Genomic DNA, 11746 nt, shown 5'->3' with positions numbered 1-11746 from the left:
TATTTATTGTTTCCTAAACCCTGGCACTGGTTGAACAACTCAGCTGTGAAAATGAAACTTGTAGTATTTTTAAACATGAATGTCAATTTCAAATGTATTTGAAATGGTTCCTCCAGGAGAGAGATTTGTACACCATTAGGAAAAATTCATCTACAGAGGAAGAAGCCACCTTTGGAGAAAATGGAAAGTGGGTCTTAATACATTATCTCAGAGTAGCCCATTTCCTAGGGCAAAATGGAAAACACAAATGTGATCTTTAAGTATACCTTTTCCCCAATTTGGGGAAGAAAGGACTCAGTTTGCACCCTTTTTGTATGTAAAATAAAATGTCTTACCTTTAAAAAAAAAAAAAAGACCTCTGTTTAAAGATCTATATTAAGTAAGTTTACTTTAATGGGAGGAGGGTGACCTTGTACTTCCAATCAGGGCAAGTGACTTCAGGATTGCTCCCAATGTTCTAATCATGTCACTGTACTCTGTCCGCCCTCTTGCTCTTTTCCAAGTCTTCTCTTTCCCTTCCACTGAGATCACTGGGAACACTTGTATCCCCTCAGCTTCCAGGGGCCCTGTGGTGAGAATCAGACTAGCATTGGAACCATATTTTAATTAAAGGCTAGGAAGTTTCTAGGTTATATCTGGAGCCTTTTATTCAATATAACAAAAGCTTCTCCCCTACACTACTTTTCCAAAATCATGCTTTTTGTTAGATTATTTTATAATTCCTATCATTTTGGAATATCTAACCTTCTCCTAACTGGAAAGATACATACCAGCTGAAAGGTTTAAGACAAAAAGTAAGAGAATATTGAAAATGGCAGGAGAAACTAAGTATCTAAAAATTAAGCTAACCCAGAATAGATAAGACCTTCACAGGAACTATTTAGATGTCTAATAAATGGCACATAAGATAATTTGAATAAATGGAAAAATATTACATGCTTTGGATAGCACAGAATTGATACTACAAAGTTTAGTTCCTACAAGTTATTTTATACATCCAAAGCAACATTAATAAAATTATGAACTTCTCCCAAAATTTATATGAATGCTCACTTACACTAGTTGAGGGGCATAGAATGTCTTAAGGGATTAAAAAAAAAAAAAAAGGAAAGAGGAAGTATGGGGGAGGAAGGAAGACAGGATTTGCATGAATTGATGCTGAAAATATACTGAATTAAGGAGCATGGATAATTTAACCTTCTGCCCCGAGGCTCCTCTCTTCTGAACACACTCACACTCAAAATCACCCTCATTAAATGAACTAATTCTTCTCATTTCCTTTATAGAATATAAGTCAGATGCTCTTTCCAAATCCTACCTTTTTTCAATTATAAATTTATAAATCTCTTCGCAAGTATTTCAATTTGTATTTCATAAATACATTTTTTTTACTACAAATTTCACAAGTGGGAAACTTGTTAGTTCTAAGATTTATCATTTGTTTGTTTAAAAAAACAAAAATATGGTCAGAAGAATTATCTCCAATTTATAGAACTATAAACTCTATAAGGCCTAGCCTCACCTGTCAGATTCATTCCTTATCCTGAGAACAGAAATCCTTAGCAGATACATGTAAGTGCTCAAAAGAATGGATTTTATGGATGAAGGAATGAGAAAACAGAGGTGCAAGTGGCATGTTTTAGATGTACTAACATACAATGAGCATCTGGTGTCCTTGGAAAGGGTGCTGAGATCTTTGAATTACAGAGCTCAACATTCTTTATGGGTATTTTACATTATAATTTAAGAGGCCATGACCAGTAAAGGAGAGAGCTCTCAAAGCTTGTATATGGCCTGGCTGAAGATAGATTTATTGCAACTTGAGAAGATTGAAGGGGACATAAGAGTAACATGTGTGTTACTTAACTTTGCATCACTGTGACAAAATGCCTGAGAGAAACCAACTTAGAGAAAGGAAGATTAATTTTGGCTATGGTTTTAGAGGTTTCAGTCTGTGGTCTTGCTCTGTTGTTTCTGGGCCTGTGGTGAGGGAGGGAAACACATGTTGGAGCAAAGCTGCTCTTCTCATGGTGGCCAAGGGGCAGAACAAAATGGGAAGGCCACAGGGACAGAATGTCCCCTTCAAGGGCACTACTACCTCCAACTAGGCCACCACCTCCTGAAATTTCCACCACCTCCACTAGCCCATTAAGTTATGAAGCCATCAGTGAATTAATCTGTTGACAAAGTAAGAGCTCTCATAATCCAGTCACCTTCAAAAGGTCCCACCTCTGAACACTGCTGCATTGGGGATCAAGCCTTCAATACATGAGCTTTTGGGAGACAATTAAGTCCAAACCATGACAGGCCTCCATGAGAAAAATTTAAAAGGCTAAAACCTATTCCATGTGTCCTAGACAACCAATAGAATCAGTGGTAGAAGTTTTAAGAAGAAGGTTTTGGCTCAATATAAACCTGAATTTTCAAAGTCAAACCTTCCTGAAAATACCATGTTAGGTCATGAGTACTGCCACTGGAGAAGTCATAAACCCTTTTACTTTGTATATCATAATTCTAGGCAGTGGGGTTGAGCTATGATAAAAGTGATAAAATCTCAACATGAAAACCAGTAAACATTTAAAATAATAAATGCCAGGCATAAGTACTTTGAAAAAAAATGGGGCAGGGTGAGGAGAATACAGGGGATCTCACTTTAAATCAGGTGGCCAAAGTCTTCAGAAAAGGAGACATTTGAGCAGAACAAAGAAACAGAGAGAGGCCCATGGGTGTCTGCAGAAAGAGCATTCTAGGCAAAGAATGATGAGCCAGCATGGCAGGTGCAGAGAGAATAAGGGAGTGTTCCCTTTATGCTTTTCTTGAGTAGATCCACTTTCTAAGACCTGAGACAAGGGCTGAACTACCCTGAGCACCTCAGTCTGTGTCCTAGAGCACTGTACCCCATGAATTCTAGGGGTCTTGGATTTAAGCTTTCAACTTTACATCTGACTTCTCAGAGGTAGGACAAAGAATTTAATCCTGCACTATCTTGGATCTTTGGACCCCATGAATTACCAAAGCAGTTATCATTACGTCTTTGTTGGCACTGAACTAGCCACGGTGTCAGGCAGAGCATGTTGGAAGCATACCTCATTGCTCCTGTAGGATGTCAAGTTGCATGCAGGCAAGAATCTTGTCTGATTCATCGTTGTACCAATGTAGTGCCTTAAACCTAGCACACACTCATAGCTGATTTGTTGAGTGACTATAGTAATGTATTCTGTCAGTGCTAAGGGTTCATTGATCATATCTTCATAACAAAAAAGAGTAATAAAAATGCAGTTTAAACCTGCATAATAAAGTGAAAGAGAAAAGCTTTGTGGGGGTAATTTTCTCACCTCATTATTTAGGAGGTAAGAAAAATCAGGGCTTCCCTAAAAGGTATAAAATGCAGCTAGTATCAAGTGATCTTTCTTTGGTAGTGTGAAAGATTTGTCACCATCCTTTGCAGACCCGGATGGGAAGGCTGGGGCCTCAGTCTTAGAATAATGATCAAAACCCGATGCCAAAGAAAGAGACAGAGCCGGATGTTTGAATAACAAACTTGAAAAAAAATATTTTGAGAATATATTGTAATAGCAGCTTGTAGGGGGATGAATATGATCAAAATACTTTATATAAATGTGTGAAATAGAATATTGAAACCTGTTAAGTTATTTTTATAAGTGGGGAAGGCGATAAGAAAGGGTAATAGAGGGGGTGAATTTGATCAAAGTACATTATATGCATGTATGGAAATAATCACAATGAAATCTCGTTGTATAACTAATATATCCTAATAAAATGTTTTTTAAAAGTTAACAAAAGAACAATAAATCCTGATTTATGTGTTGTTATGTGCCCTTATATATAGGACCACAGCCAAAATTTATGTACAGTTAGGGCAAAAAAAATTAGAAATTGAGTCACCTCCTTAAAGTAAGTTACAGAGCTATATAGCTACATCTTACAGCACTGAGATTTTGTTTTGTTTTGGCCATATGTGATGGTTCTTAAGTAAAATCTTGGTTGTCGTGATGATTATCCGTTGTGTGACGTATATTGCCAGCATCCCAAAGTACAACTCATTTTAAGTGGTTAATAAGCTTTATGATCGTATCGTATAGATTGGATTTTATGAGCTGCACTAAGAGTATTACAACCTTCCTGTCCTTTGTGAGAAATTCTGTTTTTCATTCTAAACTAATTTTTAAATGAACTTTGAGAGCTAGCATTTGTTCATTAACTCTTTAGTGTACTTTTTCAGGGATTTAAATTTTTATTTTAAAATGTGTTGGTTCTTGAATAATGATGTTTCTTTCTTTCTTTCTTTCTTTCTTTTTAAATAACAGTATCAGAATTGGAAAAGAATTGAAAGCCCAATATCCCCCTCACTTTTTCTTTTTTTTGACAGTACTGGGGTTTGAGCCTTGCACTTGCTAGGCAGACAGCCATGTCCCAGCCTAGAGATCTCTTTTATAACATCCCTGACATGTTAATATCTAGCTATTCCTGAGAACATCTGGTGACAGAAGAGTTCTGTTTAATGAAATTTCTGTAATGAAACTGCAAATAAATCAATGCATATTTATGGAATGCCAATCAGGTTCCCAAGACAGTGTTAGGCACCATGGGAAACACAGAATAAGGCTCTATCTCCTCCCCAAAGGACCTTAGGGAATAGTTCCAGAGGCAAAAAAAAGAAAGAAAGAGTATTTATTCATTCATTGTATCGACTTATTCTGTACACTTACAGGCACTATTCTAGGTTCTAATGATGCAAAACTTGGTCTTGGCCCTAAAAATGTTTTAAACTGTTATAATGTAGAAATTCATATATATTCTCCTGAAAGTTCATAATTGCTACAGTGGGTAGGTATAGATAAAGTATAATGATTGCAAAGGAGAGAAAAATTGAGTCTACCTGGGAAAATCAAGGTCTTTGATGTTCCATATAAGAATGATTGTAGGAATATAGGAGTAAATTATATTCCTGGAGTAAAAGTGCTGCAGGGTATTACAGAGGATGAGGTTTGTGAGACAAGGGAAAATTTCATAAATTTCCATATGGAAGTTTCTAGCAAATAAGGACTTGGGATTTATATATGTATAAAAGCAGTAGCACTTCATGTCTTAAGAATAAAAGCATAAAGACTTATAAGCTTAGTGTTCCTCAAGTAACAGCAAGTTCACTGAACTGTATCAGCTGTTCTAAGAAATATAGGGAATACTGACTGCTTTACAGTAGAATTGGTATCTCTCCACTCCAGATGTATTAGTTCTTAAAAGCTGGAGGAGATTCTTTGTACTAATACCCAAAGCTAGGGTCATGTGGACTTAAATTCAACTATGTTAGTTTACTATTTGGGATGTTGATGCTAAAATTTATCATATAAGTTCTACATTTGGTCTCAGAAAATCCATAATGCAATATAAAGCAATGTTGTAAGGATAGTCCGTTCTGGAACACTTGTTTCGTGATCTATATTAGACACTTTAATTTTAGATTTTTAGAAATTTTGTACTACCAACCACAAATCATTTGTCCAATAAACAGGCCATCAGCTATGTTATCATTTTATTTTGTAAGAAACTTAGTATGTTCACTAGAAATACAAGAATTGAGGAATTTTTTTTGTTAGTTCAATTTCAAGAGAAAAATTAAATCCCCAAAACTTCAAATAGAAAGCATGGGCCCTACTATATGCTTTTAGTTGGCTTGTAGCTAAAATATGTGGCTTTTCTGAGCCCTGGTTTTATAAAGTGAACAAGTTAGGTATTCCCATTTCCACAGGCTTATTGTGAAAAGAAAATGGTAGATAGTAAAATAAAAATTTATTATTTTTAGTCTCTTGAACTTCAAAATATAGACTTCTCTTCATTTGGAACATCTCCATGTGGTCTTCAGTGTGATTAGCTTGCTCTCTCCAATGGAGATTGAGAAAGGTCTAGGATCTAGGACCAAATTCTTCCTTCCCTAGAAGCCACTGCAGGAGATATGCAGACATTGAAGACAAAACCAGCAAAAGAACATGTAACTGAAGCTAAGACTCTGACTCCAAACCTCACTATCAGTCTCCTGGTGAGCTGGACCAGACTTTAAATCAGTCACAAGGACTTCCTTTCCTCTGTAAGTCTCAGAAGGGGAGAGGGGCTGTAACAAACCTTCTGAGTCTCTTCTCCTATGTTGTCATTTTCGCCTTGCATAAAAAGAAGGAGGAGGAGATAAGGAGAATCTGAGCAAAGAAGAAGCAGAGGGAGAAGTTGAGGCTAAGAAGAGAAGGCAGAGGAAGATTGATGTCCACTGATTCTCCCTAAAGGTCACCTGAGTTCACCTGAGCTGTCTTCTTTGGGACCTCTCAGGCTACCATCAACTTCCAAGACAGGCAACTCCAGACCCATCCTACCACATCATCTTCAAGGAAGGAGAGAGAGACTCCTGGGCTGAGAGTGTAGCTCAGTGGTAAAGCACTTGTCTAGCATGCATGAGGCCCTGGATTGGGCCCCTAGTGCTCCCATCTCCCCAGTAAGGACTCCCAACAGAAGCTACAAATAGATCATCCAAACAGACTGATCCCAAGGAAAGCCCTGCTACTTGAACTCAGAACTAACACTTGTGACAACAAAGTTCAGTACTTGAGGTTGCCATCTCTTCTGGCCCTGTTTCTCCTAGGAAGAGGTTAAGAAGAACAAAGAAGAGTCTTGAGTTCTGCCCACATAAACGAATGCCTAACAGTTGCCACTGTTCTTGCCATATGTGCAAGCCTTCCGTGATGTCACAATGAATTATAGCTATTCTCTTTTATGAGTAATACAAATCTGTGCCTTCACCTAGATTGCACCACAGCCTGGCAGTTGACATCATTTCACTCAGTACTATTGCACACTGTAATTGAATTATTACAGTGAATTTCCAAAATAATCATCACTTTTGAGGATTCCTATTTAGAATGGATTTTTGCTTATTTATTTGGATGCTTCCAGTATTTAGAATTCTATATTTTTGTGCTGTTAATGCGTTATGGGCAGTCCAGGTGACCTATATTTCTCTTTCTTTTTTCCTACTTTTGCTGACAGATTTATCATTAAACTGAAGGGGGTCTTAAGTCAGCTGAGTGCAGAAAGTTCAGTCCCTGCACATTGCTTCAAAAAAAGCTTTTCCAGAAGAAGAGAATGATAGGGGGTGAATAATATTGAAATACATCACATCTATGTAGGAACAAGACACAACTAAATCACTGAAAACTGTTAAGCAATGCAGGGTAGGGGGAAAGGATAAGGAAGAGTACTAGAGGGGGGTTGATTGATTAAAGTACAATATATTTACAGGTAAAACACCAAGGCAAAATCCCACTGAACAATAAACAACACTAAAAAAAGTGAAGAATGGGAATGTAAAATGGTCATGTGAAGGACAGGTAATTGAAGTGGGGGAAGGTCAATGAAGAGGGTGAATATGGTTGAGGTACTTTCTATACATGCATGAATATGGAACACTGAACCCTGTCAAGAAGGGGAGTAGGAAAAGAGGGAGATTAACAGAGAGGATGAAACAAACCTGGGTTCAATATATTTATATATGGAAATGTCACTACAAAACCCCCTGTATAACTATCGTACACTAATAAAAAGGTTTAAAAAAATGGAGACCATGGCTCAAGTGTACAGTACCTGCTAAGCAAGTAGAAAGCCCTGAGTTTGAACCCCACTACCACCGTTTTTTTGAAGTTTTCTTTTTTATCCTTTCGCAGAATTTTGTTGTGAAATTTTATGAATAGCTTCTACTTAAATTGTGGAAATGTTTGACAAACATAAACAAAGTGGTAAGATTTTACCTGGGCACTAGTAGCTCACGACTATAATCCTAGCTGCTCAGGAGGCTGAGCTTGTGAGGATCAAAATTCAAGGCCAGCCTGGGCAAATAGTTCCTGAGACCCCATCTCCAAAATAACTAGAGCAAATGGACTGGAGGTGTGTAGCTTAAGCAGCAAAAAGTGTCTGCTTTGCAAAGGTGAAGCCCACGTTCAAACCCCAGTCCCACCAAAAAAAAAAAAATTTGTTATAGGTCACTCTTAAAATAAATAATATAAATAAAATTGAAGTGGTAACCAGAAAAAATAAATACAACAAAAAAGACCTTTTCCTATATTATTTCAAGGGCATAATTGTAGAAAATATTTCAAACTCTTCAAATATATGGTAAGACAAATAGTCTTTGTTATAAATCAAACTATGTTCCTAATGTTTATCCATAGTTTTTACCCATTCAATTTTCCCACTGGGTTTTTACTTTGAAATGGATTCTTTCCACTTAAGTCTTGAATTTCCATGGATCAAATAATTCATTGGTCCACTTGACTTACGGAAAAATACCATGAAGCAAAATGAAAAGAGACTGCTTCAAAACTCACCCCCTCATTAAACAAACAAACAAACAAAATTCCCTAATTCCTAGTTTATTGTGGAACAGCTTTCTTCACAAGAAGAATCAAGCAAAAACACAGTATAGATACAACCAAGATACAGGAAATGAAAACATCCTTGCTGGCTGGAAAGTGCCAGGCTAACCATGGATTGACAAAATCAACAATAGGCCTGTGCACTGTCATCAAAGATGCTTGTGTCAGTCGGTATCTACAGTGATGGGAGAATTGTACTTATTGAGCAATATGTCAAGATGCTGACATGACCCTCAAGTAGATGCGGTGGCTTCTTTTTTACTTTGGAAGATGCAAACGGTGTCTCCCAAATTACCTGTCTTCATAGATCTTGAGTGAGTCAGGGCTTAACTCCGGCCTTAGGAATCACTAGGCTGACATCAGTTGGCAGTTTGGAGGATGGCTAGAAGCCAAACATACCCAAGTGTTCCCCGTATTCTGGCCGTATGAGGTGCACACTTGGCATTGCTGCGGTATTTATTCACCTGATATTTGACTTTGTGCCAGGTAATGAAGTTAAAATCTTAAGGAACTTACTGGTCCTTATACTTTTACTTGGTTGTGTATAATAAATTAGAAATTCTACCAGACTAGTAGCATTTAATGTTCCTTAAGCATCAAAATTTCTGATGGTACATAAAAAGATTTGCTTGATATCTGGTATCACTGAAACCTATATATTTAGTATTGCTACATTCCACCACTGAGAAAGTTCATAAATTGAAGGATCAAATATTTATGGACACATCCCTTCAACCTCATAGATTTTTGTCCCCCAAGGACACAGTCTGTATGCCTGAGGCATGCCAAGGTTTGGTTTCTTTCATTTTTTCCTTGTCCTCTTGCAACTCATGAAAACAAAATTCATTAAAAAAACATGTTCATGAAAAAAACATGTCCAGTTATTTGAATGTATTACACAATTCAACTTGCTCATGTTCAATATTTATTTACACTGTTCCTCAACTTTGTTTGCTTACTTTTATTTTATTCTTTTGTGGTGTTGGGGATCAAACTCAATACCTCACACATGCTAGGTAAGGGTTCTACCACTGAGCTGTACCCCAGACAGCTCTTGTGTTTATTAATAAACACCTTAAAATTTGGCAATTTGCTTTATACTATTTTTGCTGTCTCTTCCCTCTCTGAGTCTATGAACAGTGCGTTATTTCCTGGCCATTATATAACTTTTAAACATCATAATTAAGAAGAGACAATTGAGTGCTATCAAGATAAAATGAGCTATCCAACCATGGAAAGACCTGGAGGCACCTTAAATGCATATTGCTAGGAAATAAGCCAATCTAAAAAGGCTGTGTACTGAATGATTCCACCTATATGACATTCTAGAAAAAGCAAAAAGATCAGTAGTTGCATGGAGGCAGAGGGCAGGGGAGGAGAGGGATGAACAGGCAGAGCACAGGGACTTTTAGGACAATGAAACTGCTCCATAGGATAGCGTAGTGATGAAGATATGTCATTATCCATTTGTCTAAACCCATAGAGGACACAACACAAAGAGTGAACTTTAAGGAAACTATGGAGTTAGGTAATAAGAGTGTGTCAATGTTAGTTCATCTCCGTGACAAAAATGCCTCTCTGTGAGGAATGTTAACAGTGGGGGAGCAGGAGGTACATGAAAACTTTATTTTGCTGTGAATGTAAAACTGCTGTAAAACTTTAAAAAAAAAAGAAGAAGAAGAAGAAGGGAAGATAGCGTGTGTACAGCAGGCAGGAAATGATGCCACACACTTGCAGTTTTGCTTTTCCATTTCCCCTGGAGACAGGGCCCTTGTTTGTCCTGGTGATAGTGATGCAGCTTGTATGGTTCTCACGCATGTCTATTTTTGTGTTCCAGTGGTGATTGTCCTCAGACACACAGTCTTGGACTTGGAGAATAGCAAGAATTATGCCTGAGACATTTGCTGAACCCAAAAACTTTTAGATGGTCACTCCTTTAGAGCTATCCATCCTGCCTTTTCACTTCCTTTCCTTTCTTATCAAGGTCTTTTGGCACTTAAAATATTTTTAATAGTTAGCCTTGAAACAGTATTGGCATTTTCAGAGTTAACCCACCACGGATAAGAGTAAACCCATGCCTTTTGAGAATGAATGCTTCCTTTGTCCTCTAGAAAAATCTTGTGCTTCAGTTGGGAAGTGCTTAATTAAGTTTGTGCATCAATTGAAAACTTAGTGCCATGAAAGTTATTTTCCTCCCCTCTATTTCCATCCCTTTACCAAGGAGAAATAGGTCTGCCTTGAAAACAAGAGAATAACAGACCAGTCTTTTCTCCTTCCCCCCACCAAATGCAACCTTTGCTCCTGTATCTGGAACCCTCAAAGTTCTGACCTTCTGGATCCTCCATACCCTATCCAAGTGTAGAAGCTTCAAGAGCCAAATGAAGTCATGCCTATTCCATGGACCCTCCCCTGCCTACTCCAGGCCCCAAGCCCTTACAGTAATGAACCATATGTGTGATGGATTTACTGCCTTATTTGCCCTCTTGTTTGACTTTTTATATGGCTATGTCTATCTAACAGAATTGCAAGTGCCTTCAGAACAGAAAACATTGCTTATGCCTCTTTAATTTCCCTGTGATGTTTAGCAAATAGCAAATAGTAAGTTTTAGCAGATAGAGAGAGGATAATCTGTCCTTAGTATTGCTGAATAAGCCCCAGGGAATGCATCTTCAGGCTGTGTTTCTTCCTGCATTATTAGGTCAGAGGGATAACTTGGTTGGCTCTTTCAGATTGGGGGCAAGGCTAGACAATCAGCTTCAGGGCAGAACCTTTTGGTAATAATTGTACTGGAATCTGTGGGGTGGAGGGAGAGTGAAGGATAAAGTTAATCACCTTTGTATTGGCCAACTGCCTTTCTCTATTCTAAGGGTTCACAGAATGGCTCAAGTGGTAGAGTGCCTGCCTAGCAAATGTGAAGCCCTAAGTTCAAACCCCAGTACCGCCTTCCCCCCAAAAAAGTTTACCTTTCTCCATTCCATCCATTTGGATCAAACCTGCCATAACCAAGGTAAAGCACTGTCTTTAAAGAATAAGCCACTGTCTAAAGAATGCATCTGGATCACAAGCTACTGTGCAGGAATGGTAGCACCTGTTTTATCACACCCAGCCAATTTCCTCCTCTGTTTCCTCTTTCTATGCTAATATAGTCATAACAGCAGCCCAAATTGGAGAAATAATTTTTAAATTATCATTCAAAGAAAAAGAACAATGGACTTTATTGTTGAGAATGTAGGAAAATAAGCGTTCTCTCATGATGCTGGTGGGAGAAGCGTAAAGGAATTCAGTCTTTTGTGGGGGAGGTAATTTGGCAA

At 37.8% G+C, this 11746-nt stretch overlaps 1 protein-coding gene across 3 annotated transcripts in view; it reads left to right on the top strand.

Moving 5' to 3' along the window:
- Lrrc8c (leucine rich repeat containing 8 VRAC subunit C) overlaps positions 1 to 11746 on the top strand; it is an 85135-nt gene that overhangs the window by 57553 nt on the left and 15836 nt on the right. The window lies entirely within an intron of this gene.

The sequence above is a fragment of the Castor canadensis genome, chromosome 6, assembly GCF_047511655.1.
Source record: "Castor canadensis chromosome 6, mCasCan1.hap1v2, whole genome shotgun sequence".
Taxonomy (NCBI): domain Eukaryota; kingdom Metazoa; phylum Chordata; class Mammalia; order Rodentia; family Castoridae; genus Castor; species Castor canadensis.
This window is presented reverse-complemented; position numbering and strand designations above follow the sequence as displayed.